Source organism: Callithrix jacchus, chromosome 5 (genome assembly GCF_049354715.1).
Source record: "Callithrix jacchus isolate 240 chromosome 5, calJac240_pri, whole genome shotgun sequence".
Lineage (NCBI taxonomy): Eukaryota > Metazoa > Chordata > Mammalia > Primates > Cebidae > Callithrix > Callithrix jacchus.
Genome location: NC_133506.1, coordinates 94627162 through 94648602, shown reverse-complemented (window position 1 = coordinate 94648602; position 21441 = coordinate 94627162). Strand labels below are relative to the sequence as shown.

At 42.9% G+C, this 21441-nt stretch overlaps 1 protein-coding gene across 1 annotated transcript in view; it reads right to left on the bottom strand.

The window, feature by feature from the left end:
- MED13 (mediator complex subunit 13) overlaps window positions 1-19824 on the bottom strand; it is a 232951-nt gene extending 213127 nt beyond the window's left edge. The window contains exon 1 of the mRNA XM_078373689.1: window positions 19725-19824. The gene's annotated coding sequence lies outside the window, so the exon portion shown is untranslated. The remainder of the gene's footprint in view (window positions 1-19724) is intronic.
- Between the last annotated feature and the right edge of the window lie 1617 nt (window positions 19825-21441).

The window sequence follows — 21441 nt, the reverse complement described above, 5'->3', positions numbered from 1 at the left end:
TCCCCAGATCTCAGAGGAAAAGAGCAGTGGAAACCCTAAACTGACTAAGATTTAGTATCTGTCACTTAGCAGATTGACACTCTTTGAGTGCAAAAGAGAAATTAAGTCATGGAAAATGGAAAAGGGCATATTTCTTGCAAAACTGATTCATGTCATGAGATTTATGCTGGTCACATGTATCCCACGGAATTTCCAATAAATGTATACCATACACAAAAGACTGAAAAAACATCATATGTATTAGACTTTGAATAAGGGTTGGACATCATGCAAGAGTATGAAGAAAAGAACATCTTTGTTGTGTTCTGATCAATATCAGCTTCAGACTGGAATTACAGCTTTACTGTATTTCTTTAGGGGTGGGGTAACTATTTTCCTTAGTTTGTTCAAGAATGGATTGACTGATTCATCAAAATTCTGGAAATAACTGGAGGATTGTACTATGCTCAGTTGGTGGACTGACAAAGCACTGGAATCATTTCTTCGCAATTCCCATGGTGAAGTAATCCCAAATGTCACTACCATCATTCACCTCCCCATCAACTGCCACGTCTCTGTCATGTCATGATGACCTGGGATAAAGACTGTGGGTGAGGGCAAGGGTTGTCAGAGGTTGTAGATTAGACAAACCAGAGGGCACTTCAGAAAAGCATTTATTTTGGTTCTGGTTTCCAAGCAGGTCTGCAGCCAGATCGTTCAAGAACGATTGTCTATCCTATGTTTAAAGATCTCCAAAGAAGGCAATCTCTAATAAGCTGTTTTAATATATAAAATATATATATTTAGAAGTTCCTCCTTTTATCAAATCTAAATCTAAACCCATCTCCTTTTGTTTTCTTCTCAGCGAGTTGTGATAAAAATACATCATGTGATTCTGTTCTGAAATCCTGTTTTGGGCTTATAGATAGTATTTATTCTGCTAGAGATGTTGGCCCTTTTAGAAAAGAGTTTCTGACTTAAATGGGGATTTTGTAACTTGCTGTCTCAGAGGCAGATTTCTGATGACTAATGGGGTTTTTTGTTTTGTTTTGTTTTTGAGATGGAGTTTTGCTCTTGCTGCCCAGGCTGGAGTGCAATGGTGTGATCCTGGCTCACTGAAACCTCCACCTCCCAAGTGCAAGCAATTCTCCTGTCTTAGACTCCCATGTAGCTGAGATTATAGGCATGTGCCACTATGCCTAGCTAATACTGTATTTTTAGTAGAAACAGGGTTTCACCACGTTAGTCAGGTTGGTCTCGAGCTCCTGGCCACAGGTGATCCACCCACCGTGGCCTCCCAAAGTGCTGGAATTACAAGTGTGAGCCCCCACGCCCAGCCTAATCAGGTGATTTTATGCAGTGTGAGACACCAGTAGATGGGTAGCTGAACACCTCTCTAAACTGCTGCCTTTCCCTCAGTCACTGCCTGTGTGGAGATATCCAGGAGGGAATGAGAAAGAGCTCTCCAGTTGTGTCAGCTGTGAGGAAGGAAGGGAGAAACAAGAAGCAACACCTGAGGCAGGACACCCCATTATGTGGCCCAAACAGGGTCACCTCATGGGCAGTAGCTGTGACAGGGGAAGCCAGAGCAGAGATTTTGGTGGCAAAATATCTTGAAGTCCTGAAGTCTCTACATGAAACTTGGATGGACATTAAGACAAGCATTTAAAATGAATCACAAAAGAATATTCCATTCTAGCCTGGTAAGAAACCCAGGAAAAGATTATTAAGTCATCAACAAAGTTAAAGGTTAGTGGAAAATGTAGTAAAGTCTGCACAGGTCTTTGTGAGCTTTGTCTTTCCAATGACATCTTTAATTAAATGAGTAATATCCACTGGGTGTAGTGGCTCACACCTGTAATCTCCATACTATGGGAGGCTGAACTGGGAGGATCACTTAAGCTCAGGAGGTTGAGGCTGCATTGAGCCTTGATCATGCCACTGCACTCCAGCCTGGGCAACACAGTGAGATCTTGCCTCAAAAAAAATCAGTTGAGTATGGTGACACGCACCTGTAGTCCCAGCTACTTCTGACGCTGAGAGAGGAGGATCACCTGAGCCCAGGAATGCAAGGTTACAATGAGCTGTGATCACACCACTGCACTCCAGCCTTGGTGACAGAGAGCCAGTCTCAAAAAATAAAATAATTTTTAAAAGTAATATTGAAATACATGATGAAACCCCATCTCTAGTAAAAGTACAAAAATTAGCTGGCCGTGGTGCTGTGTGCTTGTAGTCCCAGCTACTGAGGAGGCTCAGGCAGGAGGATCACTTGAACCCAGAAGGCAGAGGTTGCAGTGAGCTGAAATCACACCACTGTACTCCAGCTTGGGCAACAGAGCAAGACTCTTAAAAAAAAAAAAAAAAAGAATTATGGCTAATGTCCTCTTTGACCATGTCTTTCCCCCTACCACTCCCCCCCACCCCCCACCCCAACAGTCACCCTAGAAAAGGGTCGTTCTTCTGTGTTTGTGAGATAACTTTCTGCTTTTCTGGCCAGTGCAGTCACTTCCTTTTGGGATAAAGGAAGATAATGGGGAAGATGGTAGGATGAGTCAATATTTCCTCTATTCTTGAACACAGGTTCAAAAGAGAATCATTCCGTTTCTCAGTCTGACCAAGTCATGAGGCAATTGGGAGAAAGAATCTAAAATTTTGGCATGTAGTCTTTCATTTTTTAATTTACAGTCTCAATGCCAATTTGGTTTTTTGTGTATATATCTTTACAAAATTTTTTTGTTTCTTTAGGCATTTTTCAAAAGAAATTAACAGAAGGTACATCAAGCCCAACCAATCTGCCATCATTAACCTGGAAGCTTTTCATTCAGTTTCATGTGTCATCAATCTTTGCTTCTCATCTCTGGAATACTGTGATAATTTCAAAATGATCTCCCTATCTCTCTATCTCCTCATCTCCCCATCTTTCTTCTCTCAACTCTCTTCCTTCTAATTCTCCACAGTCACAGTCATAAAATATCACTGTTGGCCGGATGTGGTGGCCCCAGCACTTTGGGAGGCCGAGGCGGGTGGATCACGAGGCCAGGAGTTCAAGACCAGCCTGGCCAACATGGTGAAATCCCATCTCTACTAAAACTACAAAAATTAGCTGGACATGGTGGCCAGCACCTGTACTCCCAGGTACTCAGGAGGCTGAGGCAGAGAATTGCTTGAACCTGAGAGGGGGAGGTTGCAGTGAGCTGAAATTGTGCCACTGCACTCCAGCCTGGGCCACAACAGCAAAACTCCATCTAAAAAAAAAAAAAAAATCATTGTTATTTTGTCAATCTTCACCAGCTTTTAATTGCCTACAGAAGGGAATCCCAGTTCCTCAGGTTGGCATTTCACAATCTAATCCCAAAATGTGACTCTACACTTAAACCACTCACTACTCAAACTTCATTCCAACCACTGTTCCTGAATGTTCTGTGTGCTATGCCTATCTTGACATCAATACTCCAGCCTTTACCCTATCTAAATTCTGTTCCCTTCACTTCTCTGAGTTCAATCTGTCTTTCAGAGTAGTGCGCTAGCTCTGTGTGCTACACAGAAATGAATTTTACGATGTAGAAATCCTGTACTCATTTGCAGCACAACTTGACAATACATTTCAATAACCGTAGAAGTATTCAAATCCTTGGGCTCAGAAATCCCACTCTTGAGAATTTTTTCTTTAATAAACAGAAATAGAGGAAAGGTTAAGTCAATTATGATACATGTACTTAATAAAATAGGATACAGCTGTTTAAAATTATAACTAGAAGCACTATATTGCTTATGAAAATGCTTATGAGAAATTAAAGAAAAACAGAGAATAAAATAGTGATTAAATCTGGAAACCTGAAAAAGGAACTAGAGAAATAGTGATTTGTGAGGGGGTAGGAGGGTATGTGATTCTTTTTTTTATTTGGATTCCCTTGTTGCCATCCTTTTTTTTTTTTTTTTTTATGATATGAAGTCTCCCTCCGTCGCCCAGGCTGGAGGGCACTGGCGCAATCTTGGCTCACTGCAACCTCCATCTCTGCTGCTGGGTTCAAGTAATTCTCCTACCTCAGCCTCCTGAGTAGCTGGAATTACAAGCATGTGCCACCACATTCAGCTAATTTTTTTGTATTTTTAATAGAGATGGGTTTCACCATGTTGGCTAGGCTGGTCTCGAACTCCTGACCTCAAGTGATCCACCCACCTCATCCTCCCAAAGTGCTGGGATTGCAGGCATGAGCCACTCCGCTCAGCCCCTTGTTGCCATCTTAACACTGTTCTGATGATACATAATTGTGATATATAATTGCTTTTCTTGGCTGGGTGCAGTGGCTCATGCCTGTAATCCCAGCACTTTGGGAGGCCCAGGCAGGCGAATCACCTGAGGTCAGGAGTTTGAGACCAGCCTAGCCAACATGGTGAAACCCTGTATCTACTAAAAATACAAAAATTAGCTGGGCATGGTGGCACGTGCCTGTAGTCCCAGCTACTTGGGAGGCTGAGGCAGGAGAATTGCTTGAACCTGGGAGGTGGAGGTTGCAGTAAGCTGAGATCGCACCACCCCTCCAGCCTGGGCAACAAGAGTAAGACTCTGTCTCCAAAACATAATGAGAATAATTGTTATTCTTATGATATATAATTGCTTTAAAGAGGCTGCTCTGCCTATCAAGTAGCCATTCTTTTATTCCTTTACTTTCTTAATAAATTTGCTTTCACTTTTAAAAAATTGCTTTAAAGACTAATGTAGACTTAATGATTTAAACTATCTGATCAGACCTATGAATTGAATTTTTCTCCTCTTAAGAGTTCTTAGCATATTTTCCACTTAAGAGTTCTTAGAGTTTAAGCGACGATCCAAGATGGCCGATCGCTAACATCTCGGGATTGCAGCTCTCAGGGCAAGCGCAGAAAACTAGAGGACGCCACACTTTCAGACAAATTCTGGTCGCTCACGGAGCAGAAGATCCCCAGTGGAGGAATCACACGGGTCACCAGCGCGACTCTTGTGGCTGGCACAGCGTTTTCGCTGGCACCTCGGGGCGGCAGCTCTCGGAGCAGAGTAAACAGGGCTGGCTCCCCTTCGGACCGAGGTTTGGAGGACCCGCACGGGTCCCCAGCACAACTCCTGAGGCTGGCGAAGCAGCTGTGATGGCACCTCGGCACAGCAGCTCTTGGGGCAGAGTAAACGGGACTGGTTCCCCTTCTGACTGAGGTTTGGAGCCCCAGGAACGCAGAGTTGCCTATTACGGACACAAGAAGGAAGCCAGACAAGAGAATCCTGGGAAGAAAAGCACCATCAGTCTTAATGCCGCTGTTCTGGCCCTGGGAACTAACAACCTGGACGTCCACTCAAGAGACCTAATCTGAAAGTTGGTAATTTCAAAGACGACAGGAAGATAAATTTACAATGATGGGAAGAAACCAGCGTAAAAAGGCTGAGAATACTCAAAATCAGAACGCCTCTCCCTCTAAAGATGATCACAGTTCCACATCAACAATGGAACAAGGCTTGATGGAGAACGAGCGCATCCTGATGACAGAATCACTCTTCCAGGAATGGATAATAACAAACTTCGGTGAGTTAAAAGAACATGTTGTAGCCCAATGTAAAGAAACTAAGAACTTTGAAAAAAGGTTTGATGAAATCCTATTGAGAATAGACAACTTAGAGAGGAATATAAGTGAATTAATGGAACTGAAGAATACAATACAGGAACTCCGAGAAGTATGCACAGGTTTAAACACTTGAATTGTTCAAGCAGAAGAAAGGATATCAGAGGTCAAAGTCCAACTTAATGAAAGAAAACAGGAGGACAAGATTAGAGATAAAAGGATAAAAAGGAATGAGCAAAGTCTCCAAGAAATGTGGGACTATGTGAAAAGACCAAATTTACGTTTGATAGGTGTACCTGAATGCGACGGAGAGAATGAATCCAAGCTGGAAAATACCCTTCAGGATATTATTCAGGAAAATTTTCCTAAACTAGCAAAGCAGGTCAATATTCAACCCCACATAATACAGAGAACACCACAAAGATATTCCTCAAGAAGAGCAACCCCAAGGCACATAATTGTTAGATTCACCAGGGTTGAAACGAAGGAGAAAATACTAAGGGCAGCCAGAGAGAAAGGTCAGGTTACCCACAAAGGCAAGCCTATCAGACTTAAAGCAGATCTCTCAGCAGAAACTCTACAAGCCAGAAGAGAGTGGGGGCCAATATTCAACATCCTCAAAGAACAGAACCTTCAGCCCAGAATTTCATATCCAGCCAAACTAAGCTTCACAACTGAAGGAAAAATAAAATCTTTTATGCACAAGCAAGTACTCAGAGATTTTATTACCACCAGGCCTGCTTTACAAGAGCTTCTGAAAGAAGCATTACACACAGAAAGAAACAACCAGTATTAGCCCTTTTAAAAATATACCAAAAAGTAAAGAGCACTAACATAAAGAAGAATTTACATCAACAAATGGATAAAACAGCCAGTTAACATCAAATGGCAGTAACCCTAAATTTAAATTGACTAAATCCCCCAATCAAAAGACACAGCCAAAACCCAACGGCATGTTACATCCAGTCCTGTTTCACATGTAAGGATACACAAAGACTCAAAACAAAGGGATGGAGAAAGATTTACCAACCAAATGGAGAGCAAAAATAAATAAATAAATAAAAAGCAGGACTTGCAATTCTCATATCGGATAAAATAGATTTTAAAGCAACAAAGATATAGTGGTAAAAGGATCAATGCAACAACAAGAGCTAACGATCCTAACACCCACATACATAAAGACTTAGACTCAATGAGACAGAAAATTAATAAGGGTATCAAGGACTCGAACTCCGATCCGGAACAAGTAAACTTAATAAATATTTATAGAGCTCTCCACTTCAAATACACAAAATATACATACTTGTCAATACCACACACACCTACTCATAGGTTTAAATGAAACATTGATTGGCCATTATTAATACCCATTTTTTTTTCAGAATAAAGCAATATTTCCGTTCACCCTCCCTCTTTCTCTTCCTCTTTCTTCCTCTCCATTACTCATTTTTTTTTCTTTCCTTCTCTCAAAAAAAAAAAAAAAGAAAAGAAATCAACTTGTAAACCTCTAGATCCAGGTCGGCAATGTCTCTCTCATTGCTTGATTTCCTTCCTTCCCTTCCCTCTCTCCCTCCCTCCCTCCCCCCTTCCTCCCTTTCTTCCTTCCTTCATCCCTTCCCTCCTCCCTTCCTTCCTCCTTTCCTCCTCCCTCCCTTCCTCCTTCCCTCCCTTCCTGCCTTCCTCCCTAAAAAAAAAGAGTTCTTAGAGTTTAGCAAGGTTGCAAAATACAAGGTCAATATACAAAAATTAATTCTATTCCTACATACTTGCAATGAAATTTTATTACTTGAAAAATGAATTGAAATTTTCTGAAGTACCACATATAATACCACTCCAAATTAAAATATTAAGGGATAAATATAATAAAAGTGGGCAATATTTGTTTGCAGAAAACTATAAAACACTGATCATAGAAATTAACAAGACCTAAATAAATGGAAAGATATGCCATGTTCAAAGACTGGAAGATTCAGTATTCACATGTCAATTGATCCACAGATTCAGTGCAATTCCAATCAAAATCTTAGCAGGCTTTTTTGGTAGAAATTGATAAGCTGATTTAAAAATTTATATGGCAAAGCAAAGTACCTGGAATAGCCAAAACAATTTTGATTAAAAAATAACAAAGTCTTGATCACAAGACTTGGTATAAGCTGGACAGTGATCAAGACAGTGTGGTATTGATATAAGGATAGCTATAGACCCATGGAACAGAATTGGGAACCCAAGGTATCCAGAAATAGACTCATACATCTTTGGTCTATTGCTTTTCTTTTTTTGAGACAGGGTTTCATTCTGTCACCCATGGTGGAACGCAATGGTGTGATCTTGGCTCACTGCAACCTCCACCTCCCGGATTCAAGAGATTCTCCTGCCTCAGTCTCCCAAGTGGCTGGGATTATAGGTGTGAGCCACCTATAATCTTTGTACTTTTAGTAGAGACAGGGTTTCACCATGTTGGCCAAGCTGGTCTCAAACTCCTGACCTTAAGTGATCTGCCCACTTTTGCCTCCCAAACTGCTGGGATTACAGGTGTGAGCCACCATGCCTGCCCTCGTCTATTGCTTTTTAACAAAGTGCCAAAATAATTCAATGGGAAAAAGATAGTCTCTTTAACAAATGGTTCTGGAATATTAAACATCTACCTGCAAAAAAAAAAATTGACTTTGATTCTTTTCCATATTTAAAAAATTGGCCCAAAATTGTAGATTTTTAGGGCATAGATTATAGGCCTAAATGTAAAATCTAAAATCTAAAACTTCTGGCTGACAGTCTTGTGGCCTTGGGGTGGGAAAAGATTTCATAGACGGGCTGTAAAAAGTGTAAATTATTAACTTTTAAAAATTGATAAATTGAACTTCATCAAAGTTTCAAAATTCTGCACTGCAAAATACATTATTAGAAAATAAAAAGACAAGCCAAAAGATAAAAGAGAAAGCTGGGAGAAAAAACTTGTCAAGATACAGCTGATCAAGGATATATAAACAACATTTTACCCATAATATACAAATAACATTTTCAATTCAATAGACTACGAAAAGAGAACCCCCACCCCACTCAATGGGCAAAATAGTTGAACAGACATTTTGCAAGAAGATAAACAAGTGCTCAACAAGTACATAAGAAGATGCCTTTCACCATAATTTACCAGGTAAAGGCAAATTTAAGCCACACTATCACTACACACCTACTAGAATGGCTAAAAAATTTTGAAACTTATAATACCAAGTCCTGGAAAGGATATAGAGCAACTGGAACTCTTATACATTGCTGATGGGAAAGCAAAATGGCATATCCTCTTTGGAAGACAGCATGGAAGCTCCTTCTGAAGTTCAGCATACATTTTCCACACAACTCAGCAGTCCTACTCCAAGGTGTTTTTCCAGAATAAATGAAAATATATTTCCATACAAAGAACTGCAAGCAAATGTATGCCAGATTTATTTATAACCACACCAAATTGGAAATAATCCAAATGTCTATCAACTGAGGATGGATAAACAAATTGTAATTTCATTGTAACATCCATACAATGAAATACTATACAGCAATAAAAACAAATGAACTACCAATGCATTCAATGACATATATAAATCTCAAAACACCATGCTAAGTGACTGAAGTCACATTCAAAAGGCTATATGTAGTATTATTTCATTTATATGACATTTTGAAAAATCAAAACCAAAGGGACAGAAACAAGATTAATGATTGCCAGAAAATGGAAGTGAGGATAGGGGATTGGGTACAAAGGAGCAAGAGAGAACTTTTGGGGGTGATGGATATGTTCCGTATCTTGATTGTGGTGGTGACTATGATTCTGTACATTTTTGAAAGCTCTTTAAAACATACTCTGAAAAAGAGGACATTTTAACTCCATGCAAATTATGTCCCCATATATCTGATTTCAAAATTGAATTCTGCATACTGACAGCATTAGCATTACCTGGGATGGTAAGAAATGCTGAACCCCAAACTCCATCTGCGTTCAGACCTTGTGTTATAGGTCAGGTTCCTTAGGAAACAGGCCCTGAGATTCTGAAATCCGCACATAAGAGGTTTATTAAGGGGAGAGCTTAGAGGGTACGGAAGTAGGATTGAGTAAGACTGAGTCGATCTGCTATGTGATTCAACAGAAGCCTCAGCTGAGCCTACAGGAACTTCAAGCTGGAATTACCTTCAGGGTCATCCCATCTGCTGAGCCTTTAGGCCCTCTGATCAAGCAGTCATTGGATGTGACTGGCCCCAAGGCCTGACCTTGGTTGGACAAGGTGGTTCTCTTCAGCTGAGGGAAATTTCCAGAGAATGACTCAGCTGAGAACCATCAGTTGCCAACACTCCCGGCAGCTGGGTAAATGAGCACCTCCATCCAGAAAAGAGAATCTGGGCAACTCACCACAGCACCCACTACCATTCACTCCTTGCACATTTTGAGTCCATTTGTTTCACAGAATAAGTTCACTCCATCTCGGAAGAGCTCCTTCAGGGTTCTTATTGGTCTCTTCCTGGGGAGACTTATAAAGACAGTGGGATGAACCACATCCTCATCCCCACCAATACTACAGCTGATGTCAAGGTCACAATCAATACTCATTATCTTCCTTCTCTACTGTCCATTCCAGATTAGCTCCACCCTCAACCAGCACCTCTTCTGGTCTAAGTGGCCTGAGATATAGACCCTGATCCTTTTCCATGAGCAGTAAGAGTCCCTGATTATTGTATCTTTTTCAGGCTGTGATGCTGCATTTGTCCATTACCATCAAGATTGAACAGGGGATGACAGGCACAATGTGGCTCACACCTGTAATTCCAGCACTTTGGGAGGCTGAGGTGGGTGGATTACTTGAGGCCAGGATTTTGAGATCAACCTGGCCAACATGGTAAAACCCCGTCTCTACTGAAAATACAAAAATTAGCCAGGCATGGTGGCAGATGCCTGTAATCCCAGCTACTCAGGAGGCTGAGGCAGGAGAATTGTTTGAACCCGGTGGGTGGAGGTTGCAGTGACCAAAGATCATGTCACTGTACTCCAGCCTGGGTGACAGAGCAAGACCCTGGCTCAAAACAAACAAACAACAACAACAAAAAAATAAACTGAGCAGGGGAATATCAAGAGAAACCCCAGTGGATTACCTGGGTGCCAGACTTACTCTTTCCTGCCTCCATCATGTGACAGCAGTCCTATCTCCTCCTGATCGGGGCAATTCCTCCTGACAGGATGATGACCCATGTCCTTGCCTGCTGGTATCCTGGTATAAAGCACCTAATTGACTAACAGTTTCCTAGAACTCTTGGGTCCCCTGGTGGAAATAGTTCCCCTCTGAGAATAAAGATCCACAGAGCCTAGAAGCACAAATTCCCTAAGTGAGCTATTGGGAGGGATGATAAACAACCACTCCTACTTCTACCCTTTGCTTCCCAAACTCATTTATTCTACCTTTTTGGGGACACAGTACTATATAATGGCCACTGATCAAGGGTATATACTGCATTCTGTAGGATCCCATCTGTTAACTCTAAGCTGGTGTCTCAGCTACCTTTCAGAGGCCATCCCTTTACTCTGTCAGGCCAGATGCCTCTGGGTAGCATGGAATGTGATAGGACCTCTGGATCCCATGGTAAAGTGTCCTACTGACATACCTCCTTTACTGTTAAGTGGCTTCCTTGAGCCATACAATGTTATGGGTTCCCATCATGGTGGGTGAAGCACCGTAAATCCTTGGACAGTGGTGCTGGATGAGGCAACACAAGTAAAAAAGAAAACTCCAGCCAGGCACAGTGGCTCACGCCTGTAATCCCAGCACTTTGGGAGGTCGAGGTGGGTGGATTACCTGAGGTCAAGAGTTAGAGACCAGCCTGACCAATATGGTGAAACCCCATCTCTACTAAAAATATAAATTAGCCAGGCCTGGTGGCACACACCTGTAGCCCAGCAACTCGGGAGGCTGAGGCAGGAGAATTGATTGAATCCGGGATGTGGAGGTTGCAATGAGCCGAGACTGTGCCACTGCACTCCAGCCTGGGCGACAGAGCAGACTCCATCTCAAAAACAAAAAACAAGGAAAATCCATACCCAGGATATATGTTGATTGCCAAGAAGACAAGCTATTGCCTCTTTTAGGATAACAAGGGCAATCAATAATGTGGTTTCTTGGTCTCCTTAAGGCATAATGTGTTATCAAGGGCTTATTGTTGGTCTCTGTTGCTTGCAGACTGAACATTCAGCATTAGCATAAGTTACAGCAGCCTTCATAAATGATGTTGGGCCCTTGAGTAGCTTCTATCCTTTCCAGTGTGGATACCCAATACTATGGACTGAATATTTATCTTCCCCAAAAATTTATATGTTGGAGCCCTAGCCCCCAATATGGCTATATTTGGAGATGGGGCCTCTAAGGAAGGAATTAAAGTTAAGTCATATGGGTGGGGCCCTGATCCAAAAGGATTAGTGCCCTTATAAGAAGAGACACAAAAGGCACTTGTTCTTGCATGGGCCTGCCCTCCCCTCCATCCCCCATGTCCTGAAGAAAGGGCATGTGAGCACACAGGACGAACGAAGGCAGCCATCTGCAACTAGACACCAACTCTGCTGACAGTTTGATTATTGGACTTCCTCCAGAACTGTGAGAAAACAAATTTCTGTTGTTTAAGACACGTTTTCTGTGGTATTTTGCTGTAGCCCAACTGGATTAATAAACTCCATTTATGAGCACACTGTGCCAGCCCTGTGGTGACCGGTAGCAGTTGGCTGGGTCATTCTGTCTAGTGCACTTCTGTTGTTCAGTGCCTCTCCCATGGTGGCTGCTAGGAGCAGGCGTTAGCATGTGATGCAAAAATCTTCACATTTCATGTCCATTCCTGTAGATCTATGGACCTATATCTTCCCCATGTCCCCAGGCCTCCCATATTCTAATATTTCTCTTCCCAGGTCTCTGAGCAACCAATGAAGCCATTCACCACTGCCATGAGCTCATATATATTTTTGCCTCAAGCCATGTTTCTCTCTCTACACAAAGCAGATGATCAGCACACTCCCCAAATCGCTGAACATTGGGAGGATTTCCGGTCACTCCTTATTTCAGGACTAGCTCTGAGAGAGAATGTAGTTAGCAGAGTTTGTTCTCAGCTTATACCCACATCAGAAGCAGGTATAACTTGAAACATCCAGAACCAGTATCTGTATTGTTCCTCCTCGGCCAGCACAGTGGCTCATGTCTGTAATCCCAGCACTTTGGGAGGTTGAGAAAGGCAGATCATCTGAGGTCAGGAGTTCAAGACCAGCCTGGCCAATATGGCAAAACTCAATCACTACAAAAATTAGCCAGATGTGTTTTTGGGGCTGGCACAAACTTCACATGATGCATTTTCTTTTTTTTGTTTGTTTGGTTTTTTTTTTTTTTGAGACAGAGTCTGACTCTGTTGTCCAAGCTGGAGTGCAGCAGTGACGCAATCTCGGCTCACTGCAACCTCTGCCTCCAAAATTCAAGCCATTCTCCTGTCTCAGCCTTCCAAATAGCTGGGATTACTGGTGTGCGCCACCACACCCGGCTAATTTTTGTATCTTCAGTGGGGTTTTGCTATGTTGGCCAGGCTGATCTCACCTCTAAAACCATATGATATAATGGGTGGTGTGGACCAAAAAGCAGGACTGCTTGAGTACAAGCAGTAACCTGAAACCACTATGGAGTCCTTTCCTGCCCTAGGCCTCACATAAAGCTGGTAGATTTCCTTGTTACTTGGTAAGGTTTAAAGCAGTGTTCCTAAGTAGGTAATATGCTGCCCCCAGAACCCAAAGAGGCCTGGTAGGCATTATGCTTGCTTCTTAGTTGTGGGAAGTGCAAGATGGAATAATTTGACCTTGACTTTGGAAGAAGATATCCCAGTATGCCTGAAGCCACTAAAACTTCACTAGTGTGGCAGAACCCTGAATCTTTGTAGAATCCTCTGGAACACATGTCTTATCCAGGCCTCCAGCAAATATTTGTACTTCTTGCTCATCTGGTTCAAATAACATAAGTCATCAATATAGTTGGCCAATGTAATATTCTGGATTGTTCCGATGGTTAAGGTCCTTTCAGAATTTATTTCTACAGAATGCAAGAGAGTTAACACAACCCAGGGTAGGACTGTAAATGTAGGGTCCATCACATATGAATGGGAACTTCTTCCAGTTAGGAATGGATAAGAATGTGGGCGGGCGTGGTGGCTCACCCCTGTACCAGCACTTTTGGAGGCTGAGACAGGTGGATTGCCTGAGATCAGGAGTTCAAGACCTGTCTGGCTAATGACAAAACCCCGTGTCTACTAAAAACACAAAAATTAGCCAGGCATGCTGGCGGGCGCCTATAATCCCAGCTACTCAGGAGGCAGAGGCAGGAGAATCGCTTGAACCCAGGAGGCAGAGGTTGCAGTGAGCCGAGACTGGGCCACTTCACTCCAGCCTGGGCAAAAGACCAAGACTCTGTCTCAAAAAAAAAAAAAATAAAAAGAATGCATTAGCCAGGTTAATAGCTAATACCACAGACCTAAAGCCAAGTTAATCTGCTGTAACACAAATACCGTTTGTAACTTACCAAGCACAACCAGGGCTACTACTTGGATGAGTTTGCCACATCCTCAGGAATGGAAGTTCCTGCATGTCTAGCATTACTACTTCACTCACAATAGACCATTGCATTCTGATTAAGGTCAGAATTAAGTGGGGGAAACACTACTCCTGCATTCATTAAATCTTTAAAGGGGCTTTAATCTCTGCTGTGTTTTCTGGAGTGCAATATTGTTTTTTATTTACTCTCTCTTGGATGGAGCAGGAAGGAGTAGTCTCAGAGGTTTCTACTTGGTCTTCACCACTATTATAGCCCTAATCTTACAGTCTAAAGAAGAAATTGGTGGAAGAAGCAATCTACCCTGGATTCTGAGTATCCCTGTACATCCTTGCTAATATGCTGGGAAGACAAGACCTTGACTTCTCTCCACTTAGATTTCTCAGGGTTGTACACACAGCAATGAACCTTGAGAGATGAGCTAATATCCCCTTCCACGACAAAGAGTAGACTTGCATACTGTCTACTCTTTGTCTAAATCTACTATTTATAAAAATAGTGGATTCCCAATAAATAAGATCACATCCTCTGCAGGGACATGGATGAAGCTGGAAACTGTTATCCTCAGCAAACTAACCCAGGAACAGAAAACCACACACTGCAAGTTTTCATTTCCAAGTGGGAGCTGAATGATGAAAACGCATGGAAACATGGTGGGGTAACAACACACACAGGGGCCTGTGGGATTACATCAGGAAAAATAGCTAATGGATGTGGGGCTTAATACCTAGGTGAGAGGTTGATCTGGGCAGCAAACCATGGCACAAGTTTCCCTTTGTAACAAGCCTGCACATCCTGAGCACATACCCTGGAACTTAAAATAAAAGTTGGAGGGCAAAAAATGGTGGATTCCCTAAACTCAGTGAATTTTCTCCTGTAACACAACCCACTGTATGTATAGGCATCAATCTGGATCCTCTGCATCACCTCTATGGGAAGTGGGGGCAAAGGGAACGGATGCAGCAGACAGGATGCTGTTACTGCTTGCTGTGCTCTGATACAGTCCTTTGTTTCTGACCCCAGAGTCTCATATTCAACCAGCAAACACGAAATAATAACAGGCTAATAGCTTGTAAGGAGAGTAAAATCCTAGTTTCTGATAGCAATGATGAGGAGCGGGAGTGGTTCTTCCAACTCCTGAGTATTTCCATGTCATATTACATTGGCACTTTACATTCTTTGGACCCACTGTGAGCTAAACCTGGGCCAAAGTCTCCATTTATTTATTTATTTATTTATTTGAGACGCAGTTTCACGCTTGTTGCCCAAGCTGGAGTGCAATGGTGCAATCTCGGCTCACCACAACCTCTGCCTCCCAGATTCAAGTGATTCTCCTGCTTCAGCCTCCCAAGTAGCTGGGATTACAGGCATGTGCCACCACACCCAGCTAATTTTGTATTTTTAGTAGAGACAGGGTTTCACCATATTGGCCAGGCTGGTCTCGAACTTCTGACCTTGTGATCCGCCCACTTTGGCCTCCCAAAGTCCTGGGGTTACAGGCATGAGCCACAGCGCCCGGCCAAGATTCCATTTATTACCCAACTCCAATATACTCCCAATTATCAGGTAGACCACAATGAAGCTCTGGGTCTCCAAGTATCAGTGTTAACTCAGGCCTTATATCCAATAGCCCTCAAAATGGTTGGGAATTACCCTTTCCTGAGGAAATGGCCATTGGTTTCTTTGGAGAAGGATTGGGGAAATCATCATCACATACATTTGCTGTGGTACTTCTTCCTGGAGACCTATTCTCTCCTTCAGTCAATGCGTTCTGGGTTATTGGGGTGACTACCCTCAAACTCCTAATCACCTATTTTGATTTCTTCTGGTTGTGCATATTGAACAATTGGCTTTTTGGCTGTGCAATCAATCTTGCCCCTGGGAATATCATGTTCTTGTTTTGTTTCCATCTGGCACTTTTATTGTTTCACTTTTTCTGTTTGATTCATTGGAGTGATTTGGGGGTGTGATATGAACCATGGCTCCAGTTGATATCCTGAAGGCTTTCCAGTTATTCCACCATCACCTTATTCCATCAGTGGATTTATTCTTTTATTGAATAGTACATCTTTCCCCCACTGATCTGAAATGGCATTTTTGTTAAATGGTAAAAATTCACATTCTTATTAATTTTCTCCATAGCTGTCCTTGGAGCAGGTCCTCCCTGGTGTCACTCATTACACTAATTGTGCCCACCTTGCATCTGAGGGTTAAGTGCTATCACCTGGGATCCTACCCATTACTCTAAGGAGCTCAGTTTTGTGACAGCATTTGCTACCACTAACACTGGCCCATATGTAACAGCCACGGTGAGTTTCCTAACAATGCTAGTGCCCTTCAGTCAGCGCATTCCTTATTGCTTTGTAAATGGAGTGGCCTCTAGGCCCTCCCATGCCACAGTAGGCTGGCATTATGCAGAATATTCACTCTAATATGCCCACTGCACTCAGCCTTTGATCCCTTCCTTCACCATTGTCCATGATAGTTCTAGCATTTCTACTTCAACTACAATGGACCATCGCTTTTTCCAACCTTTGAGAGGCAACCAAGCAGCTTAATAGCACCATCTCCTGGGATCTTGAATAGTTGTTAAATCTTGTGTCATGGAATATTGGTCCTACATCGATAAACTCTGTTATCCAACTTTATTCAGTGCTTCTTGATCCAGCACCCTCAAGGTATAATGCCACATGTGCATTCCTGGCTCCTGCTGGAATCTATTATCGAGGTCCTGCAGCTCCTTTGCATATACCGGACCTGAACGTGACAGAGAGTCCAACCTTCTTTGGAACTTTGCTATTCTTATAATGAAGGCCCGCTCCTGTTCCTCAGCCTTTTCAGCTCTCCCATTGCAGGTGATGAGTCTCTTTATATGCTGCCAAGGAGGGCCTCTGGCTTTCACATTTCACCTTGCAGGTGATTAATGAACCTCAGCCTTTCATCTTCAATGTGGCAAGAGCGAGGAGAAACAGCCATCCAATCCTCGATTCCTTATACTAATGTAATTACTATTGTCCTTGAAACTCTCAAATTTCTCTCCAGTCCATTCCCTTCCACCAGTCTTCCATTCCAGTTCCCTGCTGCTGGAAGGTTTTTTGTTGTTTTGGTTTGGTTTGGTTTGGTTTCTTTGAGACAGAGTCTTGCTCTGTTGCACAGGCTGGAGTACAGTGGCACTATCTCGGCTCACTGCAACCTCTACCTCCCAAGCTCAAGTGATCCACCTTAGCCTCCCAAGAAGCTGGGACTACAGGTGTGTGCCACCGTGCCTGGCTTTTTTTTTTTTTTTTTTAAGACAGAGTTTCACTCTTGTTGCTCAGGCTGGAGTACAGTGGCACGATCTCAGCTCACTGCAACCTCCGCCTTCTAGTTTCAAGTGATTCTCCTGCCTCAGCTTTCCAAGTAGCTGCAATTACAGGTGCATGCCACCATGCCCAGCTAATTTTTGTATTTTTAGTAGAGACAGGGTTTCACCGTGTTAACCAGGCTGGTCTCAAACTCCTGACCTCGTGATCTGCCCACCTTGGCCTCCCAAAGTGCTGGGATTACAGGCATACCCCACCGTGCCCAGTAAATTTTTTTTTCATAGAGAAGGGGTTTTGCCATGTTTCTCTGGCTGGTCTTGAACTCCTGAGCACAAGCGATCCACCCACCTTGGAATCCTAAAGTGCTGGGATTACAGGCATAAGCTACTGCACCTGGCCCAAAGTTTTAATAATTACACCACGACCTCTTGCCACGGGTTTTATCAGGTGTTTGTTGTAAGCCGGCTGTTGGCTGACACAGTTCCATAATCCCATTTTAGAATCTGCTTCTCATGATAACTCCTGATACCAACTGTCATAAATTAGGTTCCCTGGGAAACAGACTCTGAGTCTGAGATTTACTGTGAGTCATGTGGGAAATTTATATGGGAGTGCTTTAGGAACAGGGTTGCCAGATAAAATATAGAATGCCCAGTTAAGTTTGTATTTCAGATAAAGAATTCAATATTTGGGACATGTTTATATTAAAATTTATTCTTGTTTATCTGAAATTCAAATCTCACTGGGCGTTTGGTGTTTATATTTGCTAAATCTGGGAAATTCTGTCTAGAGAACACCTATAGGGCTGGACATGGTGGCTTATGCCTGTAATCCCAGCACTTTGGGAGGCCGAGGCGGGTAGATCACCTGAGGTTGGGAGTTCAAGACCAGCCTAACCAACATGGAGAAACTCTGTCTCTAAAAAATTAATTAATTAATTAATTAAAATGAAAAAGAGAACAACACCTATGAGAAGTGAGGAAGGCAGACTTGTGAACCGGGAGACCTTAAACTATGAAGCAGTTGAGGAGAGGCTTCAGCTGAGTCTATGATGAGGTCTATAGGTTGGACAGCCCTTCAAAGCTTTTCTGGGCCAGGCGCGGTGGCTCACACCTGTAATCCCAGCATTTTGGGAGGCCAAGGCAGGCAGATCACCTGCTGTCAGAAGTTCAAGACCAGCCTGGCCAACCTGGCAAAACTCCATTTCTACTAAAAATACAAAAATTAGCTGGGTGTGGTGGTAGGCGCCTTGTAGTCCCAGATACTCATCAGGAGGCTAAGGCAGGAGAATCACTTGAACCCAGGAGGTGGAGGTTGCAGTGAGCTGAGATGGCACCACTGCATTCCAGTCTGGGCAACAAAGAGAGACTCTGTCTCGAAAAAAGACAAAATTAAAATAAAAAAATAAATAAAGCTGCCCTGCCTTCAGGAAATGGGGTTAGGACTTCATTTTCCCACATTAACCAGCCATTGGATAGAGGCTGCCTCATACTAGGGAACATAATCTTGGGTGAGATCAGGCTCTTCTTTGAGAGATACTCGGCTGAGGGCTTTCATCTGCCAACACCCTCAGCAGACTGGGGAATGATTGCCTCAGTCCCAATATGGGGAAATCCCCATCTGACCATTGGGTGGGTACACATGCTGACCCAGGAACTGCCCTTTACAGCATCTCCACGTGATGTTTATGCACATTAACGTTTCAGAAGCCTTGGTTTAAGGCTGGTTCTTCCACATCTGTGTGTGTCAGAATCGCCTGGAGGGCTTGTTAAACCTCAGCTTGCTGGGCCCCACCCTGGAGTTACTGATTCTGTAGGTCTAGAGTAAAGTCTAAGGATTTGCTTTAAAAAAAAAATTCTGGCCGGGCTAGATGGGTTACATGCCTGTAACCCCAGCACTTTGGGAGGCCGAGTCGGGTGGATCACTTAAGAACAGGAATTTGAGACCAGCCTGGACAACATGGTGAAACCCCCTCTCTACTAAAAATACAAAATTAGCCCGATGTGGTGGTGCATGCCTGTAATCCTAGCTATTTGGGAGGCTGAGGCAGGAGAATCGCTTGAACCCGGGAGGCAGAGGTTGCAGTGAGCCAAGATGGCGCCACTGCACTCCAGCCTGGGCGACAGAACAAGTCTCCGTCTCAAAAGAATTAAAAAACAACAACAACAACAACCAAGTGATACTGAGCTGCTGCTGGTTCACGGATTACACTTGAAGAACTGGCTCAAAATCTACAGACATTTAATACCTTATAACCTGGAGGCAGGTGGCTACTGCAGCTGGTTCAGCGCCTCTACAATGCTGTCAAGGACACAGGCTCTCACTGTATGCGCTGCCATTATTAGCATACTAGCCCTTTGTCTTCTCGCTGGTCATTTCCGGTTTCAAGATGGCTGCCACAGCTCGGCTTACCTCATCCGTGGTCAAGGAGTGAGGGATGGCAACAGGCAAGAACCAGCTGTGAATTATTTATTTTATGAAGAAACAAAAGTATTTTTGGAAATGCCTCAGAAGATTTTTTTAATTTCATAAATCCATATTGTTTTAATTATATCAGAAGCATTTGTGATATATTCATGAAGTGAGTTAATTTAGAGAAGGCAACCCATATCTTCACTAAAAATTTTGCAAACCCCCAAAAAATACCCTTCACAACTGCCACTCATTTTAGGAAAGGAAAGGAAATAAACCCCATCCCAAGTGAGGAATAATCAAATATGATTATTTATATATGTATTGACATATAAATATATATAGTTCAGTAAAGGTGCCCGAATCTGATTAACTTCTCCTTCAACTCTATTATTTGAAAAGAAACGAGGCCTGGTGCAATGGCTCACACCTGTAATCCCAGCACTTTGGGAGACCAAGGTGGGTTGATCACCTGAGGTCAGGAGTTTGAGACCAGCCTGGACAACATGGTGAAACCTCACCTCTAGTAAATATACAAAAAATTAGCTGAGTGTGGTGGCACATCCTTGTAATCCAGCTACTTGGGAGGCTGAGGCAGGAGAATTGCTTGAACCCAGGAGGCAGAGGTTGTAGTGAACCGAGATTGTGTCATTGTATTCCAGCTTGGGTGACAGAATGAGACTCTGTCTCAAGAAAGAAAGAAAGAGAGAGAGAGAGACAGAGAGACAGAGAGAGAGAAAGAAAGAAACCAAATAAACACATCTCAATGATATTTTACAAGACTTTTTGCTTAGGGTTTTGTTTTCTGAAGGAATGAGGTTTGCAGGTTTATTTTTATATCTCACTGTCCAGAACAGAGTATATGACCACCCTCGTTGCAAGGGAGGCTGGGAAGATGAGGTCTAGTCTTCTAAACTTTACAGTAAGAAGTGGCAAGTGAGAAGATGATTCAGAATGGCTGCTAAGTTAACCACAAACATTTTATCTTGAGCTGTGGAGGTAATCAATAACAGAAACCTTTAAAAAAGAAGTTGGTTGTGGGGAGTGGGACTGTGTGTGGAGAGGGGAGGGTGGGGTACTGGTTTTTCATAGCAAGATCTTCTATACAATTTGATTGATTACCCCATGTTCATTATCACTTTTTAAAAATCCACCATTCCACTCTTTCTCTCATATTTCACCTTAGCGAGGCTTGTTAGCTCAACCTTCAAAAGATTTCTAGGGCCAGGCATGGTGGCTCACATCTGTAATCCGAGCACTTTGAGAGGCCAAGGCAGGTGGATCGCCTGAGGTCAGAAGTTTGAGACCAGCCTGGCCAACTTGTAAAACCCCGTCTCTACTAAAAATGCAAAAATTAGCTGGGCATGGTGGCACGCACCTGTAATCCCAGCTACTCAAGAGGCTGAAGCTGGGGAATCACTTGAACCAGGGAGGCGGAGGTTGCAGTGAGCCAAGATGGTGCCACTGCACTCCAGCCTGGGCGGCTGAGTGAGACTCTGTCTTTAGAAAAAAAGATTTCTATAATTTACAACGTCTTGTCATCTCCACTGCCA